At 43.3% G+C, this 25,845-nt stretch overlaps 2 long non-coding RNA genes across 2 annotated transcripts; both read right to left on the bottom strand.

Annotated features, from left to right (window-relative positions):
• Positions 1–3,708: 3,708 nt before the first annotated feature.
• LOC147582098 (uncharacterized) lies at positions 3,709–10,167 on the bottom strand. The gene is made up of 2 exons (XR_015250580.1): positions 9,933–10,167; positions 3,709–8,941 (listed from the first exon to the last, which is right to left on the bottom strand). It is a non-coding gene; the product is annotated as an uncharacterized LOC147582098 (long non-coding RNA).
• A 5,500-nt stretch (positions 10,168–15,667) lies between these two features.
• LOC147582097 (uncharacterized) lies at positions 15,668–19,776 on the bottom strand. Its single transcript, XR_015249844.1, has 4 exons — positions 19,542–19,776; positions 18,761–18,920; positions 18,268–18,424; positions 15,668–17,619 (listed from the first exon to the last, which is right to left on the bottom strand). It is a non-coding gene; the product is annotated as an uncharacterized LOC147582097 (long non-coding RNA).
• Positions 19,777–25,845: the final 6,069 nt, after the last annotated feature.

Here is a 25,845-nt window from a genome sequence, read left to right as displayed (position 1 = left end):
ATCCCAGAACTCTGATTTTTTTTTTTTTTTAGGTTAGAGAATAATGTGTTAGGCTTCTTCGTTTTCAAAATGTTTGGTTATGTCATTTCTAGGGATTTGGGGAAGAAAGGGGGAAGGAATAGCAGGGGCTTGGTCTGTGATCTTGAAATTCAATTCCTTACAGCAGAGCTTGTGAAATGCTTTCTGCAGACTCTCTCTTAGCCTTCCTGGGAACTGGAGGCAGGGCAGCGTTTGGTCTGCGCCTGCCCCCACAACTGCATTGATTTGGGCAGCTTGGCGCTGACTTGTGAAGGTCAAGTGGCTGGCCATTGGCACAGCTGGAGGCAGAACCTGTCTTTCCCATCTTGTGAGTGGCTCCCCCCACCCAACCCTGCTCCCTGCTGCCCCCAGGGATAGAGGACACTCAGCCAAGTCCGAATCTCCATGTTCTGATCTGTTCTGGGCTTGGTCTTGTTCTTTTCCCCCAAGACACTGACATGATATGGTGAGGACCTGGGCTCTTTGTAAAAATACAGTTCAGATCTCCTAAGGAAGTCAAGGTCACAGTTTCTGGAAGGTGCCTTCTTGCCCAGGGGTTAGTTACTGACTGTGGATGTTGACTCCTTAACCTTATTTTCGTCGGTCCATGTATCAGTGAATCATGGAGCTATGTCTCAACCTAGAGTATCCAGGGTCAGAGCCAAAGGCAAGGATATGCGTGAAAATGACCGTTTGGATCTCCGGTTGAGGGGCTCATGATAGATGGGCAGCCCCAGGCTTTGCCCTTCAGGATCCACCTGCATGTTGGTGGTGAGGCCACGGTTTTCCTGGGCTAGTGCCTCAACATAGTGGAATCCCATACTAGCTACTTGCCAGCTGTGTGAGCTTGGGTAGATGACTTAACCTCTCTGTGCTTCAATTTCTTACTAGATCAAAAGCAGATTATAGTCACAGAATTAGTCTGAGGACCTCTGGCATGCGTGTGTATGAAGGAGCTTTATAAACTGTGAAGCGCTATCCAAATGGAATGGATTATGTTTCTTGAATAACCTCAAACTTTCTCCACACTTCCCTGCTCTGCTCTGTTTCTTAAACAAATGCGCACATTGTCTTCTCTGGCCTTCTCCTGCCTTCCCTCCCTCCCCCGCCGTGTTATAGGAGACCTCCTTTGATTACGGAACTGGTTTCACCATCTCGACAGTACAGGATGTTTCGTTCTCTTCCAACGTAGCTTAGATAACACAGCATTAAGAGTTTGCAATTCATCCTTCATTGATCAATGTTCTTGACTCTTACACGCTTGCCTGAACCCTGTTGTAACGCCAGAGGCTTAAGAACAATGAATGGCTTCATGTCTCTCATGTCAGTTAGGCAGCGTTTTCTTAACCCCCTCTTCCTAAGGAGGTCCCTAAATTCCACTGCGTCCTCCTTGAGACTCTGCTGAAAGAGAAGGCCTCTCTCTGTAGGAAAAAATAGAAGTGAAAGCATATTAAGCCTGTACACACACACACACACACACACACACACACACACATTAGGAGCAATTTTGTGGGAATTCACACTCCCCGCCCCAAAACCCAGGGACTACAGCTCTGGGGTAAAATGTTTGGTCTCTGCTGTTGGCCGGATGGAGTTTTAAATACTGGTTGTATGTAGTGTTTAACAATGATGCTTGTCTACAGGAAGTGCTCAGGAAAACGGAGGTAACACACCTTTTCCAGAAACAGTACCCCGATGTGGGTAATGTTCAGAGAGAGAGACAGGGAGACAGGGAGAGAGAGAGGCTGGGCAGCTCAAAACCAAGATTTTAGAAGAAAGAGGTTTGTTTTCGACACTGGAACAGGCTGATGTTGGCTCTCCCTCTGCTGGCCTGTGGTTAGCACACACTCTTTGTTTTGATCCTAGCGAGTGTTGGCGTGGTCCTGGGAGAAGGCCATGGAGACAAAGGCGGGAGGGAGATGGAGAGTCAGGGAGTTCATGGGTTAGTCCTGAACCAGGGAATATACTGGACAAACTAGGGTCAGCTCAATGCGTCTGTCCCTTTGTTTTTCTGCCTTTCCTTGTAAGTTCTAACTATTGCATTTGCTGAGCAAATCCTGTCCGGATATCTGCTATGGGGAGGCATGGTGATACAACATAAAGCACAACCCACAAATGCTGGGTCTCATTACCAGGTGTTTGCCTTTATTTTCTGACTTATGGTTTCAGTTGAACTCAGAGGGCACAGGTTTACGCTGCCTGGGGTAACGGTGAAGAGCAAGGGCTTAGAGCTCTGATTCAGTGCTGCCCTTACTAGTGGAGTGATTGCTTCCCTGGAGCTTGAGCTGTCTGAGCCTCAGTTTGCGCATCTATAAAAAGGGGCTAATCATAGTCCCTACCTCATAGTACTGGTATGAGGATTAAATAGTATGTTGGATATGTAGTGGAGGGTTTAGCAATAAGAAGAACCTAGTAAATGGCAGGTAGTAGCATTATTTTTATTCTAACATAAATACGGTATTTTTAAAGTCTTTCTTATTTTTAAAATTCTACAATAATGCTTATTATATGAGATCAAACCACTTGAAATTGCTAGCATTGAGTCAGTTTTGATCTACAGAGCTAGCACATTTTCAAATGGCTCAGCCTAATAGAAGAACTGGAAAATTCGTATTGCAAAATAGAAATTATTCATAGCACCACCAGCCAGGGATACACATTTGGGTGTATCCTTCTGACCTCTTCTACGTATGTAAATAAATAATGCTGATTGCAAGTAGGAGTGCAATCCTGATCAGAGCAGGTTCTTAAAATCTCAATCTGACTGGTGAAGGAGGGGTCAGAGTGTCTCCAGAGGTCGCCACAGTGATGGGTGGAGCTTGTGGGCAGTTGGGGGCACTGTTAACATCCACTCCACTGGAGGGAGATGCCTGGGCGCTCTGTCTCTGTAGGAATCTTCTGGAACAGTGGCCAGGCTGTCTATCTGTCCCTCCACTTGTCCCCTCCCAAGAGCACAGTGCTGACTCAGCAGCTACACTTGGCCTTGGCCAGTGAGAGGTGTGGCCTTGACAAGTGATTTCATCGGCTCCTTGAGATGAGATGAATTGTTGCTTCGACTTTATAATTTTCCAACCACACTGGATAACCAGGGTTTCTGCTAGAGCTCAACTACTTACTAGAGCAAAACTGTGGTAGAGCTAAACCTCTCATCTCCTTTTACTATGCCAAGCTTTTTTCCAACATCAACAAGTCCTCACTATTTTTAGAATGGGGACATGGCTGTCTGGCTGTGCACAACCTCGCAAAGTTAGCAATGCATATCGAGAATTTCTTAAGTATACAGCTGCTCCTGCCCAGGGGGCAGGGGGCGCTGGATCCAGAGGGGTCAGCTCTCTCGGTCCTCCGGCGCTTGGCTGATGAAACTCTCACCCACCGATGTAGATGCAATTTAACAACTGTGCTGTCACGTCCCGTAGACGCTCACTTGGTTTCCACCATCCCAAACTGATGACAGTGAGCACTGTGTGCAAGAGCCCTGGACCCAAATTCTGAGCCTGCTGCTCACTGAGCCTGTGACATAGAACAAGTCACTCATCCTCCCTGGCCTGTAGCCTTCCCAAAAGGAAAAACTGAGGGCTTTGAGTCAGGTGGTCTCCAAGCCTCTCTATACCTTAATGGGAATCCTTTCTCTTCCTGTTCAGTGGGTCTATGGACTAGGAAGTGGTAAGGATGCAAATTTCCAAGGGAGAATCAGAAACTATGGGAGTTAATTTTATTCATTAAGAGCACAATTGAGAGAATGAAGAGGCAAGCAAGTTTGCAATGCACGTGTCTGACAAAGGACATATACCCAACATATATAAAGAACCCCTACAAATCAGTGAACAAAAGGACAACCAAGCCAAAGGAAAAAGCAAAATATTTTACCCAAGAGGGATTTACAAATAGTTGATAAATTTATGAAAATGTACCTAACTTTATTCTTTATTAGTCCTCAAGGACATTCAAATTAAAACCACAAATAAATACTCTCCCTCTCTCTTTCTCTCTGTCTCTCTCTCTCTCATACACACACACACACACACACACACACTCACACTCACATACACACCAGAATAGCTAACATTAAGGACACCAGTGAAGCCAAAATTGGAAGAAGATGGGGAGCAACTAGGATTCTATACACTGCAGACTGGACTATACAGTGGTACAACCATTTTGGAAAATCATATGACATTATCTATGAAAGCTGAATATATATATAAATATGAACTAGTGATTTACTTCCTTAGGAGTATACTCCTAAGGAGTCTACTTCCTTAGGAGTATACAGAAAGGCATACATGTTTCTCTCAAAAACCTTGTACAAGAACACGGCACTTTTCCAAAGGAGCTGACAACTGGAAACCACCCAAATTTCCATCAACTGCAGAATGGATAAATAAATGTGGTGTATTTATACAATGGAATTCTAAACAGCAGCGAGAATGAACACACTACTACTAAACATGACTTGGATGAATTTCAAAATATAATGTAGGGAAAAGGAAACCAAAAACAAAAGAATACATGCCGTATTATTTCATTTACTTAAATAGGCAAAACTAACCTCTACTACCAGAAGTCAGGGTAGTGGTTTCCCTTGGGGGTAGGTAATGACTGGAAAGGATCCAAGGGGCTTCTGAGATGCTGGTAACATTGTGTTTCTTAATCTGAGGATTAATTACAGAGATGTCTTCAGTTGATAAAAATTCAAAGAGCTGTGCACTTGGGACATGTGTAATTTTGGGGGGTGTGTATGACACATTGACAAAAAGGTTTTATGTAAAAAAATGGAAGTTGTAAGTTTCATTAGATGTTTGGTATTCTTTGCCTAACATCCCCACCAGAGGCTTTAAAAAAAAAAAAAAACTAGCTTCTGTTGATCATTCTCTTTCTCTAACATACTCTGTGTCATGTAATCCAGCATTCAATCATGTGCTATTTTCCATAGTTCTCTGATTATTTCACTTGCTTTAATCTTGCTCTGCCAACCGCATTATGAATTCTAGAACGTGGAAGGTATGTTTTTTGCTTTCGGACTCAGGCAGAAACTTGCCCATCTATGCCTCAGATGCCATCATTAGGGGACGAATATTCCCATGTCATACTATTGTCCTCAACCCCGACTTCTTCTATATTTCTCAAGTGTTTATAACCTTGTCAGTTCATCCTACCCCTGAACTTCCCATTTATAACATGTGCATAATACCCTGTCCCTTTTTCTCTGGATCGCTCTGGCTTCACTGCACAAATTCTGCACAAATTCAGCAGCTGATCCATGCTGGATACTATGAGATGCCCCAGGCCTGCTGAGATCATGAGACTGAGTCCTCAGCCCCAGGAGCTCTGTGGATGGCTAGGGAAGACAGACTCAGAGATGGAAAATGTCTCCATTCATTAAATATATGGAAGTAAAGAGGACAGGTACCCAACCCAGCCACGGGTGATTTAGAGAAGGCTTCCAGAGAAGGAGTCATCTTAGAATTGAGTCCTGAAGAATAACTAGAATGTGGCCAGGTGAAGAGGGTAGAAAGTCCTTTCAGGCAGAGGAAACGGTGAGTAAAATCACAAAATCATGAGACAGCAGAGTGTGTATATGAGTGTGCATGTGCATGCATGTGTGTGTGTGTGAGAGACAGAAGGCTGGGGATGGCCGATAGGGTTTTACAATCAATTGAGGGTATCTCTAGATTCTAAATGGGGGATTCGGGAAGGCAAAACATTAGCAGTGGCAGTATATGAAGCTAAAGGGTTAGGTTGGGCTTTGAATGTTAAACTGAGATGTTCCAACCTAGTTATGTACAACAGGCGTTGACATACTATAGCTGGGAGCCAAATCTGACTTTCCGCTTATTTTGTAAATAAAGTTTTATTGGAACACAACCACATCCACTCGTTTATATATTGTCTATGGCTGCTCTTGCACAAGAATAGCAAATTTGAATAGTTGCTACAGGGACCACACAACTCAGGCCTTCATGACCCCCAATGAAAGAGATGATGATCCATTAAGGGGCTCTAGGTAGAGGGTAGAGATGACTCATTGTGTGTAACAGGAAAGCTATATGTCACCCCAACATAGCTTTGGTCCATGCTGTGGAATGGAGACAATTTTGCTTAAATGCTACAGAAGCATCATTGAAGGCCTTCTCAGGTAAGGTACTCTATTTTCTGAGCACAGGACTCTACTTAGCTCTCCTCCACACCTGTGAGGAATGACTGACACAATGGATACAATTCCACCAACGTGGAATCCACCAACCTTGGGCTACTGGTGGTTCTCCAACATGTAGGCTTCGGTTAGGAAACTAAAAGTACCACACCTGTTTCCCCTTTTGAGTTCACAAACCAACTGTTAGAAAATCCTAGCAATCAAATAAGTAGAAACTTTAAGTAGAAAACATTATCTTTATTGTTAGTACCCTTGAGTTAGACAAACATCACCTCACAGACCATGGCTGGACTGACCAACTTCAGGGTTCTCCCATGAAGACTTGTTCCTGAATATTCATTTCTGCAAGTATGCAGTGACATACAAAGACAGAGACAGGCAGGCTGAGCTCCTCCCCCAAGCACACCAATCAGATAAGTCACTGCTCCATCCTTGGAGAGGGAATGGGGTGAGAGAGTAGGAGTGATCCTCTAATGGAGCTCCCTCCACATGGAAGCATGAAGGCAGAGGAAAGGGAGAGTTCCATCACCAGCTCTGACATTATTTTCCATGTCTTTCAGCAACATGCTGATGTTAGACTCTCATAGGATTATCTCTTTGGGGCCATTGGACCAGACTATGCACCGAGGTCCTCGCTGTCGGTAATACTGAGAAAATGCTGATGCTGGCGGAAGAAACAGGACCAGGCATGAATCTCAGACTAGGTGAAGATTGGTTCGGCCTGTAGCCTGAAGTGCGAATGTACTGGAGTATTTGTGGTAGTGGGAAGTTAGCTGAAGGGGCAGGTATGTGGAGATCAGGCCACCAGAAAGGAAGGGAGGTGGCCTGAGGAGACACCCGAGGGAAAGAATGAGCCAGTTGAGAAGAGTTCTGAGTTCTAACACCACCACCCCAAGCACAGCCCTTCCACCGTCTCTGAAACGTCAGTGCAATCCTGTTCCACAGCCAATCCCAGTTGTTTGTCCTGTGCTTCTGAGGGAGTAGCAGAAGGAAGAACAATGCCAAGCTCCTCTGAGGTCACAGTGGTGGAAAGAGTAATAACAACTAACAACCACCGTTTCCAGAGGACAGGCCAGCCCATCCCCCATTAGAAGCAAAGGCAGCAGCATGGCGGCACAATAGGAAACCCGGAGCCCAAGAACCCAGGGCTCACGCCCCTGAGAGTGCAAGCCACCCTGTGCCTCTCAGATACAGCCAGCGACATTTTGAGGAAAGCTGCCTCCTAGGGATCGTATCAGTGGGACTCAAACTGTCATAATTTGGGCATGAAGGTAAATGAGGTATTAATCTGAAATCACAGACAACATACGCAAAACACTTAGCCCATTTGCCGGCTCATAATAACCAGTAACTTCGCAACCAACAGGACCTCTTGTCATTTTTACTGTTGTAGTGTCACGATTGGTGCATCTTGGCTTTCATTTCCCTAGGGTGACTGATGAATAGGTCACTGTGGCTTCAGAGCTATTTGGGGATCCCCAGCCAGGCACTTGACAAGGATTTGTGGAGAGGGAGGATTCCAGGTTATGCTTTAAGGACAGTAGGGATTTGACTTTGCAGAGATAAAGCAGGAGCTCTACAAAATGTGGGTCAAGGCCGCTGAAAGCTGGGCTGCCTGGGGGGAAGCTTGCTAACAGCCGCTGCACACACAGGCTATGGAAGCTGCGAGTCAGGAGAGGAGGAAGAGAAGCAGGAAGTTTATACAAGGTGATTTTGTAGAAGATCAAACCTGACATATTTGCAGGACCTGTATAAAAAATGCAAAACAGCCATCTCTTTTAAGAACCATCTTCGAAATTGCAGTAAATTCTCCCTGACAGAAACTCAGTCAAGTCCAGCATGTAATCTCCCACTGTCAAGAAGAGTAACGCCAAGTGGTATGTGTTCCTCTACTATAAAACAAATAAATAAATAAATCAGAGGTTGCTGGCCTGGGAAGATGGAAGCTAATTTGCCAAAGCTGCTTCTCAGGGCTCAGCTTGCTCACCTCGTGGGGTCTCCTTTCATCAGTCTTGTGCAAAATGAGTACTTCTAGGGAAGCCCTCTTTGGCCAGTTCTCTCTAGTGCCATATCCCCCACAAAACAGGAGTAAAAGGATCTAGAATTACACACCGTGGGGCTTGAACTCTCACTCCACCAGTTATTATTAGCTATGTAGTCTTGAGCAAGTCGCTTTCCAAATCTAAGCCTCAATATCCTCACCCGGAGAGAGACTGAGAGTAGCACCCACCTTACAAGCCTTACTTGGAGGAGCAGGTGAAATCAGCCACGTGAACTACAAGTTGGCACTCAGTGAGTGCTCAACGAATGCGAGCTACTATTGTCACCCTCGTCACCATCATCATCTTCTTCTTCAGGGTTATTGTTACTCTCCACTATCTCAGGTACATCACTTTCTTCACCCGGTGTGTCTCCCTAACTCAGTATCAGAGCTTTAAGGACCCAAAGTCATGTTTGGGTCCATTGCGGAGAGCTAATTTGAGACAGAGAAACCAAATGGGCTTTAATCAGCTTTTCTCCCGCTGCTGTTTTATCCTGAGAAGTTCTGGTGTGTGTGTGTGTGTGTGTGTGTGTGTGTGTGACTTCCTCATTTTATTTTAATATGTCTACTCTAATTCAACAAATAGCTATGGAGAGCCACTATGGAGCATCCTTACCAGGACAAAATGTCCCAAATGTCTACCAACTTTAAAGATAAAATAACCTTTCTAGACAGCATACCTTCTTCCAACAACTGCCCATTTATCTGGTGGTCTTCACAGCCAGACTCTGCAAAAGAAATACCTTTGGTTGCAGTCACCTGTTATCCCTGCTCCTCTTAGCCTTCTGATTAATCTTGTTTTCCCACCATCACTGGGACGGCCCTCCCCAAATTCTAAATTCACTGGCCACATCTCCCTCCTGTGGCACTTGACCTCAGCATTTGTTAAAGCTGACCGCCACCCCCCCCCCCCCCCCCCCGCCAACGGGTAAAACACCAGCTTCTTCTGGTCCAGCCTTCCAGGTCTTCCTACCAGCTGTGTCTCTTCAGTGTTCTTTGCTGATTTCTTCCCACTGGCCTCGAATATTCCAGGACATTTTCAAAGCCCTCTTCCCTTCTCTATCTATATTCTCCCTAAATGAGCTCATCTAGTCCAATGGCTCTACACCACATTTACACAACTTTGGACTCCAAATTTTATAGAAATATTTAACTTCTCCTCCTGATATATACACTAACTCCTATTAAATGTTATCTCTTCTTGGATATATTTTGTTCTTTAGTATGTCAAGGAGAGATTTAACCATGTCACACCCTTATTCAAAATCCACTAAAGGTCTTCAAGGTTTGCCGCTGCCTCACTCTCCAAGCCTTGTCTCAACATATTCAGATGCTTCTTACCCCTAGTAGTCACCTTATGCCATAAGACCAATGGAGTTCCCCCAGCAGATTAAGCTATTTTAGACTTCATCCACATTTTTCTTATGTGTTTCCCTTTTCATAGGATATAGTTTCTCTCTCTCTCTCTCTCTCTCTCTTTTTTTTTTTTTTTTGGTCAATATTCTAGTAATTCATAAAGACACAACTCAGACATTATTTGGTCAGCTAGCCAGCATCAAATGCCCTTCCTTCAACTTCCTTCAAATCTTGGTCACTCATCAAGTACTTATCACTTACCTGTATCATGGTTTCTCTTTACCTATCTGTCCTAGTCAGTTCAGGCTGATGTAACTGATACCACAGACCGGGCAGGTTAAACAGCAGACATTTCTTGCTCACTGTTCTGGAGGCTGGGAAGTCCGCAATCAAGGTGCCCTCAGGTTCAGTGTCTGATGAGAACCCTCTTCCTGTGATCTTGCTGTGTCCTCACATGGCTAAGAGAAAGAAGAGAAGCAAGCTGTTTCATATTTCTTCTTATGAGGGTGTTAATCCCGTCATGAAGATTTCCACCCTCATGACCTAATTATATCCCAAAGGCCCCATCTCCAAAGAGCATCACGTTGGGAATCAGGGCTTCAGCATATGAATGCGAGGGAAGGGGGACACAAACATTCAGTCCATAGCACTGTCTCTTCCCCTCCCCAGGATGTGAGCATCTCAAGAGTAGGGTCTGTGTCCTTCAGCCACATTGTCCCAGCACCTGGCAGAGTGTCTTGCAAGCAACAATATCTGCGTCAGCAACAATTAGCACTTACTGGGAGCTTAATATGTACCAGGAATTGTACCAAGTGTTCAGAGGAATGTTATTGTTAAGACAAAAGTTTCTTCCTCATTCTTGGTGTTTCTTTCCATGTAGAGGAAACTGCTTGCATAGTACTTCTATCCTCCCCTCCCCAGAGAAAATTGAGTGATTTTTTTCTGATGCGAGAATTTAGAAGCAAAACTTGGGCGTACGTAGTTTAGCTCCATCTTCTTTGGTTCCTTGTAAGAAAACATTTGCAATGAGCATTGATTTGCCTCCCCATGCCAAAAAAGGCCCCTGTGACTGGAGGGATCAGTCTTCCTAATCCTGGGGGATCGTTCTATGAATCCCATTTTTCTTGGTTTTCCAATATCTGCTTTGTCGGGTTTGTTTTGTTTTTTTTTTTGTTTTGTTTTGTTTTTTTTTTGTCATATATTGGTGTCTGTCTAATGACCCATAATTATTTCTCATTTGGTTCAGAGCCCAGCTAGGGGAAATGGAGGCTATTTATTGGATACTCACTCAAAGATTCCAACACTTATAAAGTCTTCAATGTTATTAGGCCACAAATAGGTTCTCAATAAAACTCGGTTGAACTCAAAGAAAATGAAGGTTAATATATGTCAAGCTAGGGTAGGTTATGCTTTGCTAAAATTCGCTATGAAGTCATACACACATTAGTTTATTTCTTGTTCATGCCATGTGTCTGGTATAGCTTGGTGGGAGACTCTTTTCCCTGGAAACTTTCAAGAACCCAATCTTATGGAATTACCATGATCTTATGATTGTCATCTTAGCATGTGACTTCAGGGCCTCTGGCAAAAAAAAAAAAAAAAAAAAAAAAAAAAAGGAGTGTTTGGAAGCTTATACCATCCTTTCTTGTTTCTATCTGAAGTGACATTTTCATTCACAACGAAGTAATATGACTCTGTTCTAACTACAAGGAAGGCTGGGAAATGTAGCAAAGCATATGGGATGTTTAATAAGCCTGACAGCCTGCGCCACAGGGCACTTGAATGTCATGGAGCACAATGTTTGGAGAAATGGAATTCTCGACTGGATTTCATGGTGAGTAGAAGGCATGTTGTGTGCAATGATCCTGACCGGCAGGAGATCAGAGGTGATGCACAGTAAAGGGCCAGCGGCAGGTGGAACTGGAGACTCCCCTCCTCACTTCTCAAACTGAAAGCTCCGTTTTCCTTGTTTATAAAATGAAGAAAATATTTCCTGCTTCGTAGGGTGTTATAAAGATTAAATTAGATAAAATAAAGAGTGCCAAGCAAAATGCCCCCAAGTTACTTCTCAGAACAAAAGAAGCCCTATTTTCAAGGGCTTACAAGTTCTCTCCTATTACAAGAGGCCTTCTCATTACTTTATCTGAACAAACTAGGACTATGTGTTAAGTACGTTAGCCCGCAATGTACTCAATTAGTGTTAATTTTCAAAGCAATGGGGTCACCTGACAGCCCTGGATTTTTGAAAGGAAGCAAAGGAATTTGACAGATTTAGTCATTATTTCTGGGAGGAGTTATGATTTTCCGGCTGAAAGCACAGGTGTCATTTGAAACAACCCTATTAAAGATGACTCTAAACAATTTTGAGTAAAAAGAAAGACCGGCGCACGCTACAATATGGGTGAGTCTTGAGAACATAGTCTAAGTGAATGAAACTAGTCACAAAGAGACATACTGGATACTTCCACTTATATGAAATGCCCAGAATAGGCAAGTCCAGAGGGAGGAAGTTGACTTGTGTTTGCCTCGGGCTAACCGCCCCTGGCGGCTTGGGAGGAATTGTGAGGTGGCTGTTACTGGTTCTGAAGCTTCCTTTTGGGGTGAGGACAATGTGCTAAAGGTGATTGTGGCCCCCGTTTCATAGCCCTGTGAACAAACAAAAAACATTGAATCGTGCACTTCAAATGGATGGATCATATCTCAATATAGATATCTCAGTGTGAACTGTATCTCAATAAGGTTCCAAAGAACAACTTAGTAAGTGGTTACCATGTAAATATTACAGTGACGAATGAAGGGGAAAAAATGCAAATGGCTACTGATTGCTTGAAATAAAATTTACAGTGACAGCGTTGTGGATCCAACGAGCTTTGAGTCCCAAATAACTGAGGCAGGAATGGAGTGGAGGTGTTCTGGACATCTTTCAGCAATGACTCGCAAAGTGGATCTAGACATGACCAAAGAGCAACATCAAAGAGGCATGTGGAGAATACAGTTGTTTCATGAAATGTGATGGTAGAAAAAGGATTTTTTAACTAATGTCTCTTAAAAATTCCAAAGCAAGTTTTAAAAAAATAAGTTAGGGTTTTTTTCCTCTTCAAGGATGAAGTGTCACCACTTGGCAAGACATTCTGCAAGCATACCATCTTCTAGAATATTGTTCATGATGTGTTTTATATATATATATATACATATATATATATACATATATATATACTTTAACATATAATATATAATGTGACTAAGTTAATAATATTGTGAGGAGACATTTGGCCATGTCATCAACATTTTTAACATTTATTTCATCAGATTAGCCACATAGTTGAAGGAATGTTCATATTAGAAAAACTCAGCAAGAGTGGAAGCATCTCAGGGTCCTGAAATTACATAGAATGAAGGAGCGCACTTACTGTATTGGGGAATCTTGCCAGTTTTATTTGCCACATGGTTCTCCATATCATGAGATTCAGGCCACACCCAGGTTCAAGCCTGACTTAGAGGGAAGACTTCTCGAAGGCACAGATTACCTAGACCAGTGAAGACATGAGTAGGTGCTATTAAAGCCAGTTGTGCAGAGTATTACAGATATGAATATTGCTCCTAAGGTATTTAACCACTCAATGTAGGAATTGTTCAAATGAGGACTGGATGATCAAACATCTGCCCGTAATTCTGTCTGTAGTCCTGTTTTAAAACCGCAGATTGCAATATATTAGTGAGACATGAAATCCATTTAGTGGGTACCCAACCAGCGCTGACATATTTTCTATTGTGTATTTTATTTAATATACGTTTGATCAGAATGCAATAGAAGAAATGAGGATAAAATTGAAGCATCATTATACACTGTATATGGTAGGCTAAGTAACGTTTCCTGAAAGCTTTTCAGAAGTGTGTGTGTGCATATGTGCACGTGCTTGGTTGCCATATAAGATTCATTTCTTATATGATTTGCAGGTTAAAACTCTTTGAATCACATTGTGGTAGAAGAAAATTCCTGCAGTGGGTGGGAAGCTGGATATGTTAGCCCCTAAGGTTCCATCTAACTCTTGATGGATTATTCCAGAACTCTCAGCCCTGAAGAAGAAAAAATGTCAGGCTCTTCCAAGACCGAGGAGATGGTGTGATACCCCACACTGCCGAAACACACACATAAGAAACAAGCCCCCCGACCACGTAGTAATTACAAACAGATTGCATGACAGTGTTCATCAGCTCCAGAGAGAAGTCACTGGAGAAGCAAAACCCAGAAACTCTTCCATTGCTGTAACAGGAAAGTATTTCAGTGCTGGAAGTCACAAAACTAATGAATCTAAATGGAGAGACCATTTAAATTTCTAGACAGGGGAGGCTTGTAATCAATAAACTTCTTACCCTTAGTTCCTCCTAGGAGCCCTCATCTGTGTTAATAAAATTCTCGGTAGTAGGTCCCTTACCACTGATCCTATTGTCAACGGTGCGTGGGTGACGACACTGGGGCCAGAGTCCAGCACCACAATTGAAGACATGAGCACAGTCTGCCCACAGAACACTGGAATATCTCTTAAAAATTCCAAAACAAGTTTTTAAAAATAAATTAGGGTTTTTTTCCTCTTAAAGGATGAAGTGTCACCACTTGGCAAGTCATTCTGCGAGCATATGTTACTATAAACATATATAACTTTTTTGGAATAAAGAGACTGAAACTGAAACACTCTGGTTAAATCATTAACTCTGCAACTGTTCGACTCACGAAAGCAATAGTCCAACGTCAAAATAAGTTAATATTTGTTGAGCATAAACTATGTAACAGGCAATCCTGGCAAGTGCTATGGATTGACTGAAAAATCTATCTGACATAGTTTCTGCTATGTGAAATAACAGGAAATGGGATGTAACCAAATAACAAAAACAGAGGGCGGGCCATGATGGTAAGGATCAATCTTTTCTGGGTCAAAAACCTTTTCAGATGCAATGAAAACTATCCTGTCATTCAGCACTGCCCAGGGTCAGAGGTGTTTGCTACAGTCTTAGCTTAGGCTGTCGTCACAAAAGACCGTAGACTGAGTGATTCAACAAGAGACGTTCATTTTCTCATGGTTCTGAAGGTTAGAAATCCAACATCAAGGTTCTCAACCGTTCCGTTTCTGGTGAGGTCTCTCCTCCTGGCTCGAAGGCAGCCACTATTGTGTTCTGCATCCACGTGCCCTCTTCTTTGTGAGCTTGTGGACAGACAGATGGCGAGGTCTCTGATGCGTCTTCTTGTAAGGTCATTAGTCCTATCACGTTAAGGCCCCACCTTTAGGACCTCATTTAACTTTAATTACTTCCTCAGAGGACCGTCTCCAAATAAAGCCACATTGGGGCATCAGAGCTTCAACATATGAATTGGGGGTGGGAGGGGGGACACGGACATTCAGTCTGTAACAGCTCCCAAACCTGATCTACACCGGGAAGTATATAGTTTGCTTACTAGAATGTAAATCAAGCTAACTAAAACAAGTAGGAGCTCTGTAGTAGGCAGAATGATTGCTCCCCCAAGATGTGCACATCCTAATCCTTGCAACCTATGAAAATGTCAGATTACATGACAAGGGAGAATTAAAGTCATGGATGGAATTAAATTGCTAATCAACTGGCTGTAAAATACACAAATTATCCTGGATTATCCAGCTGACACAATGTAATGACAGGAGCCCTTAAAAGTGGAGGAGGCTGTCAGAAGTTAGAGACCCAGAGAGAGACAGAGGTGTGAGAAAGCATTGACCCGACTTCCCTTGAAAGATGGAGGGCGGGGGCCATAAACCAAGGAAAGTTGATGGCAAAGAAATAGATTTTCCCAAGACCTTCCAGAAAGTAATGCAGCTCTACCTCGATTTTATCCAAGGTAGAGACATGTAGGACTTCTGAAGGACTGTACCATAATAAATTTGTGTAATTTTAAACCACTAACTTGGTGGTAATTTGTTATACCAACAATAGAAAATTATACCTCAATAAATTGGGTTTAAAAAGAATAGCTGTTATGACCCAATAGACTTTAAGGCACGAAATTTTCCTGAAGCATTAGGGATACATTTTATGAAACAAAATTTTTATTTTACCAGGAAGATGTAGTATTTATAAGCAACATGGAACTAATAATATGGCCTCGAGACAACTAAAGTAGCAATAATGAACAGAGCTATACAGAAAAATATGCAAATCCACAATCAAAATGGTGGCTATGAATTCAGGTCTCTCAGTAATTGAGAGAACAAACAGACCAAAGCAGTACAAATATCAAAGATTTGACATCCTGCTGAACACATCCAACTCAATTTACTTACACAGAACATGGCTTCTAACAGCTGCAATGTATACATGCTCCTAAGTGGCGTATTTACCAATATTTTAAAATAAAGCAAAATCTACAAAATTTTCACAGACTGGAATCATACAGAATATATTCTGACCTCACAGAATTTAGCTGAGAATTATAACAAAAAGCTAATTAGAAACTAATCTTATATTTGGAAATTAAAAAATGAGCTTTTGAACAACTCATAACTCAAAGGGGAAATCAAAATAAAATTTTTAAATACCTTCAAGTTAATGATAATCGAAATACAAAATGTCAAAACTTCTAGAACAGACAGAAGCTGTGCTTAGAAGGTAATTTGTGGTCTATTGGAGAAAGGTAACGGGTTAAAAATCCGTGATCTCAGCATCAACCTCAATAAGTTCTTTAAAAAAAAAAAAAGTCAATTAAATCCAAAGAAGGGAATAACAAAGATAAGAGTGGAAATCAATCAAATAGAAACAAGCATACAACAGAAAGAATCAACAATGTCAAAAGTTTGTTACTTGAAAAGACTGATACAACTGATAAACCCCTGGAAAGAATAGTCAGACAAAAAGGAGGTTAAATAAACAACATCATAAATACAAAGGGGGACAGAAGTAGAAAATTCTAGGGAAAAAAATGTAACTTCAGTATTTTCCTGGAGTAGAATATATGGGAATATATGGATCTCCTACTGACCAGCGAGGGACTTGGGGAAAGATTCTACATCTTGTTTGTTGTAATACTCTCCTGGGTCCACTCATTTGTCAAAGTTCATTGAACTGCACACTTAAAAGTCATTCACCTTATAGGATAAGAATTATACCTCAATAATGTCCACTTAAGGAAAAGGAGTAACTACTAGAAAGGAAGGGAAAAGCTGCCATCATTCAGAGATACGATTGTGAATGTAGAAAGGCCAGAGAACTACACATAAGCTGTGGAATTCAAAAATTAATACGATTCATGGCCAATATCACAAAATCAATTGTGTTGCTAATTACCAACAACAATCAGAAAATGAAATCCAAGAGAAGATACTATTTACATAACATCATCGAGTGTTCCATGGCTTAACTGCGAATAGAGTTTTACAGCCATGGTAAAATATCCATTGAATAGTGACATTAGTTTCTAGGTAGAATTATGAGGGGTTGTAATAGTGCCCTGCGGACTGTGGTGACAGTCAGGGAGGGGCTGAGAAAGGCCCTACATTCAGGATTTGGAAGAGGAGGGTGATTGAAACAGATCAGTAAGTGACAACGTAAGTGGTTTATTTAGAGACATGGAAATAGATACATAATAGTAACTTGATTCTTAAGCTATATGCATGCATAGTTTTGACAAAAATAAAACAGCTTTAAAATGAGACCACAGGGGCACCTGGGTGGCTCAGTCGGGTAAGCGTCTGACTTCAGCTCAGGTCATGATCTCCCGGTCTGTGAGTTCGAGCCCCGCATCGGGATCTGTGCTGACAGTTCAGAGCCTGGAGCCTGCTTCAGATTCTGTGTCTCCCTCTCTCTCTGCCCCTTCCCCCGCCCACACTCTGTCTCTCTCTCAAAAATAAATAAACAGAGGGGCGCCTTGGGTGGCTCAGTCGGTTGGGCATCTGACTTTGGCTCAGGTCATGATCTCGCGGTCTGTGAGTTCGAACCCCACGTGGGGCTCTGTGCTGACAGCTCAGAGCCTGGAGCCTGCTTCAGATTCTGTGTCTCCCTCTCTCTCTGCCCCTCCCCAACTTGCACTCTGTCAAAAATAAATAGAGATGAAAAACGTTTTAAAATAAATAAATAAACGAACACACAAACAGTAAGAAAAAAAAAAAAAAGAACACGGACTTTGGAATCAGACAGCCCTGAGTTTGAAATCCGTCTCCTCCATTTCTAGATGTGCAATCTTGGAATCACATAACCTCCCTAAGGCTTCGACTTTTCATCTGTAAAGTGGGAATAACAATACCCACTTCCTAGGGTTGTCATGGAGATTAAAATAGGTAAAAGTGAAGTCACAGACAACAAAATGCTTAAAACCAAAGTGATCATAGCTCCCTCCAAAAATTTGATTGCAACCCACTCTTCCTTCTAAGAGGCAGACAGTGGAAAGTGGGCAACGGAGGAACACAACTCAGATCAGCAATGGGAAAGGTCTCTATCCAGGACAGCTCCTCCTAGAGAGCCTTGAGTGGAAGGAGAAAGAACAGGCAGAGAGAGAGAGAGAGATCCAGAAAGATAGCTCCTCGTTTACCAAAGCATTCTAATGAGCTGTGGTGGCCAGCAGTCATTTTATTTCTAGGATCTCGAACCCCTTCTTATGTGTGTGGGTCCCCACGGGAGGCAGGACCAGCCTGCAGGGGCAGTGGTGGTGGTGGAGACCCGTGACCCATGGGCCACCCACCAGCCAGCAGTGACTCCACATCATTTCCCTCTGGTCTCCCGGTCTCCTAGGAGACGGCCTGATTCGCCAGCAGCCTTGGTGGTTCTTGAGCTCTTTAATTTTCCCTCCATAAGCTCTTCTGCTTCATTCATCCGGAATCCATTTTTGTCACCTGCAACTAAGAACAATGTTGGATACATGAGTCTTTTACATGCAAAAGATGGTCTGGATTTGAACTTGCGGGGAGGGAAAAGGGCTAGGGATGAGTTGGGCAACTCCGCAAAATGAGATGAAGAGAGTTTCGGTTTTCCCTTCTGAAAAAGAGGGGACAAAGAAAGGGAAGCAGACGCAGGAAGAAATGAAAAGAAACTAGCCGAGTGGCACGGCAGTGGCTAAAGGGACATTTAGGAAAGGGATTCTGGTCACTGGCATTTGGTTTTGAATGATTCGCATTGCGGTTGTATAACCCCTATCTCCACCAGGCCAAACAACAGGTGAGGTCAGATTTACTCACATGGGTCTAGAGACGGGTCCGATTTGGGGTAGGGATCAAGGAAGGAGGTCGCTCCATGTGGAACAGAACAAGGAGATACTGTGTCAATCACTAGGACAGTAACAAACCAGAGAACTAAGGGTCAACGCCAAGAAAGCTGGGTTCAAAAAGGAAATTCAACCTGAGGGCAAGAAACACAGGCATGAGGCCGAAGCCGGGAACAAGGTACATACAGCAACTCATCATACTTTCCTGCCCTCATAGATCCATTTCTCAGCGGTATTCCTGCCTTTTCCAACACCCACCCCACAAATGGATCCGTTCTGCTGTTTCTTAACTGCCTTTATATCCATTGGCTTAGCACTTACTTACATGCCACGTATTTGCAGTTGGATATTCATGTGACATTTGTCAGGGGAGTTGAAATGGGCAGCAAATATACTTAGTGACCAGTCGAATACACCTTTCTGGATTATCTCTGCCTTTCATTGTCTTTAAACTAGCTCACTCCTCTATAAATCATAGAAAACTGAGAATGCAAATTAGTCTTGTCCAGAGGAGTACAAAGGAATCATGTCCAGCGGAATGCAATTGGTTATTGCCTTGTGTATAATAACCGGTTTTCATCTATCAAGCAAGTTGATTTCAGCAGCTCTGATCCCCTCATAGTAGATAGTTTAGAATGTTTGTTGATTGAATGAATGACAATGGGGCTTAAAATAGAAGCCATAAGAACGCACCAATTCAAGTCTATGATTCTTACAGGTGAGATGGGATCAGCAGAGTACCGTGCATCTTTTACCTGCCAAGGAGCACTGTCCACAATGTTTCCAGGTCCTCAGCCTCCTCCGTCAACCACCCATGACTGCTCACTGCTCTGCAGTCTCTCGCGAGAACACTCTCACTTACTGCTTCTTTTTCTCCAGTCTTGGAGAGACCTTGCATGGATGAGATCTTTGATCTACCCTGTGGATCAAAGGCAGCAGGCGACCTGGAAGGGAAGCTTGGGGTTACAACAGGGATACCTCGCTGTGGAATACAACACAAGAGTTAGAGAGAGAGAGATACAAAGACAGAGACAGAGAGCAACCTACAGATTGACATAGAGCTTATCTAAGATGTATAAAGGTTATAAAAATCAATTGCAAAACAACATGTTAGTATGGTCCATTTTTGTTAACACACACACACACACACACACACACACACACACACCAGTATATTCATTAAATAAAATGAACACAATATGCCAAACCTTTGAGAGAAGGTTGGGATTGTAGAAAATGTGTTCTTTATTGGCCCTGTGTTTCTGTAATGTCTCGATAGTATTTACAATAATCACATATTACAGTTAGAGTAGTAAAAACAAGAACCATAAAGATTTAAAAGAAAAGAGGAAAGCAGCTGATTCTACAAAGAGAAGCCCCAAGATGCAGACCCAAGGCAGTTTTGCCGCGTACATGACGTAGCAAACATTAGCCTTTATAATAGACTATTATTCTCAATCAAAACCAAGTGTGAACAGAAATGGGGTCAGCACGCTATCTTCAAACACAAACACAGCAAAATTTTCCTCGTAATGGCTTTCAAAGTATTCCCTGATAGAAATACACCTGGAAGAAAACAGACAAAGTCCATCAATCATAAATTTTCACCATTTGATGGATCGTTCACAGCTTACGGGGAATATAATACCAGGAATAATGCATAAGTCTTCATATCATTTATGAATCTTGAATACTTTATAATTCTATATAAATATTAATGCTTAATGAGCTTACTTTTAGAAGCATTTGTTTGTTAAGCATCTAATGGGTGCTTGGTAGTCTAGTTTCACATGTGCCCACCCTTAAGTGTTGATTAATTTTATTTAATAGATATTCTTTTCTTCTTTCACTAGATGAGAAAACAGAGGTTCAGAATGGTTAGGAAACTTGCCACAAGACAGTGACAGAGGTGACCTCATTACCACCATACTGACACCAGGTAAAGTGAGAGATGGATATGTGTGTATAAACGGAATAGAATGTTCCAGCCAGAAGAACGACAGTGATAATCAAACACAAGTCTGTCTTTTCATGGTGGACTCACCTTGGACAACTGGCCCAGAGTTTCCCCAGCTGTTTGGATCGGACACTTCCCTATACATTTTGGGAATAGGGTTTCCCCTGTTTAGGGTTTAACCTCTACAGAGGTTCCCTGAAGTCCACACATGGACTCCCCAGGAAACATTCCTGCGATTCTGAGACTGAGAAATACCTTAGGTCCCTACGAGCTCTGACCCCGTTACAGTCATCGTGAATTCATGAAGAGCAATATTTGAGCAGAAATGACCCGCTCCAAAATAGGGGAAATAACGTGCCCCATTGTACTGACTTACCTGAAATAGTTCTTTCACGTAATCTAGCCATTTGATCCTGAAAGTCGTTCCGTGCATACTTCTGGACTTGAAAGACGTGGTCAGCACACTGATAGTTTAACCCCAATACCCCAATGATGGAGGCGCACGCCCACTGGCATGTTTTACCTTGGAGGTCAACAAACTTCCGGGGTCCTGGAGTTCCGGCTATATTTTTATATCACCACCAGGGGGCAGCAAAGTGCAAATAACGCCTCTCGGGGCCTTGAAAGCTTGGGCTGGTTCGGGAGGAGAATGTGTGTCTCGTTCCCCCTGTGCTTCTCAGGTTTAAAATAATGGTAATGTAATCATTTTCCTTCTGCTCTGGAAACTGTCAGAACTAATTCATTTCGGATGAAGATATACTGACTATTCACATCTGCATCCAAATCAGTCTTTTCAGGATTCAGGTTCTACTCATTAAGCCTCTAGCTCATCTAACCTTTTACTCAAGCCTACTGTGAGCCAGGCACCACGCTGGGACCATAGCCCATCTCCTGCGGAAGCAGACCCTGGACAGCCACACCACCTTCTCAGCGCGACTTTCCCGGCCCCTTGCCCTTCTTTTTCAGTGTCTCTTAAGCACGTTCTCATCTTATCTTATTTTTGTTGGTCTACCCTGCCCCTCTCGCGCCAAAATTTTATCCGTTCTGCTTATTGGTGTATCCCCAGCTCTCAGAACAGTGCCCACACATAATGGAGGCTCAAAACGGTATGTGGCATGAACAAACATAAAGCTTCCGACACATCATGCAGAGGAGGTGGGCACATACACCTTCATCTGATCTAGACACGACAACGTGGCTCGCTCGCGCGATGTTCCATTTCCCATTCCCACCAGCGGTGGATGAGCGTGAGACCCCGTGGCAATAATATTGCTGTTAGCATTCCAAGGAACATCACCTACACTGTCCTTCCACAGAAGAGAGACTACTCGAAGTCAGGGTGGAGGAGAGATCGCCCAAGGCTGCACTGGTCTCCAACGGTTGAGTTGGGTTCCAAGCCAGGACTCCTTACCCTGGTCCACCCTTCTGCCTACCGGGCGTTTTCTTTTTCCTTAAATATCACCTCCTGGAACAACAAATGGCGTATGCTAATAACACGGTCTGCAAAATATTTATTTGGTAATTGGCAGACACAAGACTTGGGCCTCTGTCTCCGGAATCCCCAGACCCACAGTCTCAGAGGCTCCTCTCTGGTCAGCCTCTCTGCATGAGACCCAGTACGTACATCCTAGTGCCTACATAGCGCTGGGTCCTTCAGGAATATCCAGTCGTTTGTTCCTTAACAATCCTGTGTATGTGCTATCATTATCCCCTTCTTTCTCGTGAGAAAATATAATAATGGCATACATTCCACCTACATGGCACTTAGCATGGCCTGGAGATTGTTCTAAGGGTTCCCTTAACAGCCTCTGAGATAAGGACCATTGTTGTTCCCTATTACAGAGGTGGACCCTGAGGTCAAGAAAAGGTAAGAAGCTGGCCCAAGCCACTCTGCAAGGAAGTGGCAAATCCACCCTGTTTCCTTGCTCTGCTCAGTCTCCTCAAAGAGAATAGAGGCTCAGAACTGTGAGGTCCATTGGTCCCATCTGACTCCACTTCTGTGCATGGTTTTTTCACAGTGTTAGTCTACAGGTTTGGGCCAGAAAAGTCTTTTGTCAGAAAGTCACAGGCCTGAAATTCGGCAGCAAAGAAGAGACAGTGGATGTAAAAGCCGCCCAGGCTGCAAACGGTATTTCCTCCCCGGGTCTACTCTCCTCCAATTTGCTGTCATCTGCCAAGATCTTTCTGGGACGCTGAAGCTTTAAGAGCTTTAACTTTGCATTAACCGGCCAAGGGATGGGCTGGACGTTCTGTGTCCACCCTTCGATCTGGGCATCCAGATGCTGGCTCTGCCGTGGGTGTGGGGGACTCCCCAGAGCTTGGCCCTTCCAGGCTAAGCTGGACAGTGAACTGAAGTTACCTCATAGCGACTTGGAAGTGGTGTTTGTGGGAACAAAGCTGGTTCGCTCTGTTATTCTGTCGAACTAATCTGGGCTCCAAGCCCCTTTGAAAGTCATCAGGAGAACACAGCCTAAAAAAGACGGACAGGAAGTAGATCTTTTGCTGGCTGGAGGTGTTCTCGCTGATTGAACTTTTACATCTGGTAGGACATGAAGGAGCAGAAAGGGTTCGGCTCACTAACGCTATACCCTTCGCTCATCTCTGTACATCTGGCTGGAGTTCTGACCTCTGGACCTGGAACGTGCTGATCAATCTCAGAACCTCTTTCTGATGGCAAAACACAATGTGAGACACAAAGGCGCCGGAATCCCACGGACAGGGAATGCGCCATCACACACACTCGATGTACGAATGTGGGCAAGTAGTTTTGCCTCTCTGAGCATCAGTGTCCTGACGCCTTGTCCTGATGCCCAAAGCCTTGTTCATGGGACTGTTGTAAATACCTGGAACTTAATATACGCTCAATAAATGATGACTTAATCTACACTCAATAATATACACTTAATATACACTCAATAAATGACTATATGGGGTTAAAAGCCAAAAAGGGGCAGGTCTGAGCCGGGCTCCACTTCCTGCCATCTAGGTAGTGCCAGACAAATCATTTTCCCTCTTGCAGGGGCCTGACCTGTTTTTCTAGAGTTCCCAGGGGGGTCCCATGGAGACCACTGGAGTCTCCATGGCCAATCTCCAGGAGGAAGACAGGATTTATTGAACATCTACTAAGTACCAGCCACTGATCCAGACACTGTTCCTTCATTCTCCCCCTTAAACGTCTCAGCCACCCCTGATGCAGATACTGCTATCACAAGTTCACAAGCTTCCCAAAGTTGCACTAATGGAGACCGGTAGAATCTACACTGCTGCCCATGTCTGCCTGTGTCCCAAACTCCACTGCTCCCAGATGACCTCAAGACATTGGAAAAATGAAAATTCTTATGGACAAGTCAGGAAGCTTCAGTCTATAAAAAGCTGAAAGGAGGTGCACCTGGGTGGCTCACCTGGTTAAGCGGCTGACTTCGGATCAGGTCATGATCTCATCATTCGTGAGTTCGAGCCCCGCATCGGGCTCTGTGCTGATAGCTCAGCCTGCTTCAGATTCTGTGTCTCCCTCTCTCTCTGCCCCTCCCCCGCTTGACTTTGTCTCCCTCTCTCTCTCTCCCCCCTCTCTCTCTCGAAGATAAATAAACATTAAAATTAAAAAAAAAAAAACCTGAAAGCAAGTATTGCCACTGATAATAGTCACTTTCCAACTCCATTGTGGATGTTCAAATAGGAAGCCAATAAAAAGGGTATCTCCCAGCCTTTTATGATGGATTAATTTATGAGTTAATTTAGCCATATTGGTCTTGCAGAGCAATAAATAATTCAGGAAAAAAAACCCCATAATAAACAATTCCAAATGGTCTTGGAATTCTCCCCACATACTATAGGCTTGGGGCTTCCTTTATTTTATTTATTTATTTATTTATTTATTTATCTATTTATTTATCTATTTATCTGTCTATTTATTTATGGGCATTCCCATATTTTAGCAGATCACTAAATATACTATACTAACATTGGCCAGATCATCACACATGGCAGAAGAAAAGGCAGACTTCAATCACAGCCAAAAACCGCAGAGGACAAAATGAAATGGTTTTTCCTCGGTTTCTCCCCTACTATATTTTCGATGATATCTCCTAAAGAAATGACCAAAACCAACTAGGAAACAGCTACGTATTTCTCGCATTTCACCTGCCCTGGGCAGCAGCTGATGGGATGGAGAGAATCAAGTCACTGAAATGTGCGTGGTTGTTGGCCGATCAGGCAAAGCGTTTCCTATCTCAAGGTTTGGATGGGATGTTGCTGGCCCACTGCGCAGGGCAGAAACTTATCTGTTCTTTCCTAATTGCTAAGTTCCTCTCTTAAAATCCTTCTCCAAGGGAACACTTTAATTGAGAAAGGTCATAAGTTGGAAACTCTGCCAAAAACAGCAGAGGCTGGGAGAATGGACAATAATGTTGCCACAGTAATAATTGGCCACCAGAGCTGATGGGGACAGCCTCTTTCTTCCCCCCTTCCTAAGTCACTATTTTCTATTTGGCTGATTTTTGTTGTAGGGGCATGCAGCAGATTATTAGACATCAAGACCAATCTGTTTCTTTCACTGAAGGAAGCTCTCTTAGTCTTGAACACACACACACACGCACACACACACCTCACAGGAAAGATATTTAAGGGAAATATTTCTGCCTAAACACATCCTTCTTGGTAGAATTCTGTTTTAGAATTTGTCAAATTTCTCCTATGAGAAGCACCAGCCTAGACATTCAGAGGGGCTCAAAATTTGGGGTGAGTAGGTGAGTTGTGTTAGTCAAGGGAGACCAACTGCTGTAACCGACAGCCCCCAAATCTCAGTGGCTTGACGTGATAAAGGTTTCTTTCCTGTTCATGTCACATTCCAGTGACAGTCAGCAGGTAGGGGTGCCCTGTTCCATTCAAGAACCACACTCCTTCATCCAGTGACTCTGCTATCATTTAGGGACCCGGACTCCTTCATTTATGAGCTCCAACATCTTTGAGGACTTTAGAATCTGCCACTGGATACCCTGCATCCAAACAGCAGACAAAAGGAGAGCGAGGAGAGGTGAAGGTGGGAAATTTTAGGGACCAGGCCTCTTAGTGACACACATCTCTGGTGCCCACATGCCCACATT

This window comes from Puma concolor, chromosome B1 (assembly GCF_028749965.1).
Source record: "Puma concolor isolate L17-30 chromosome B1, mPumCon1.1.hap2, whole genome shotgun sequence".
Classification (NCBI taxonomy): domain Eukaryota; kingdom Metazoa; phylum Chordata; class Mammalia; order Carnivora; family Felidae; genus Puma; species Puma concolor.
Note: the sequence above shows the minus strand (reverse complement) of the source record. Positions and strands in the feature narration are given on the sequence as shown.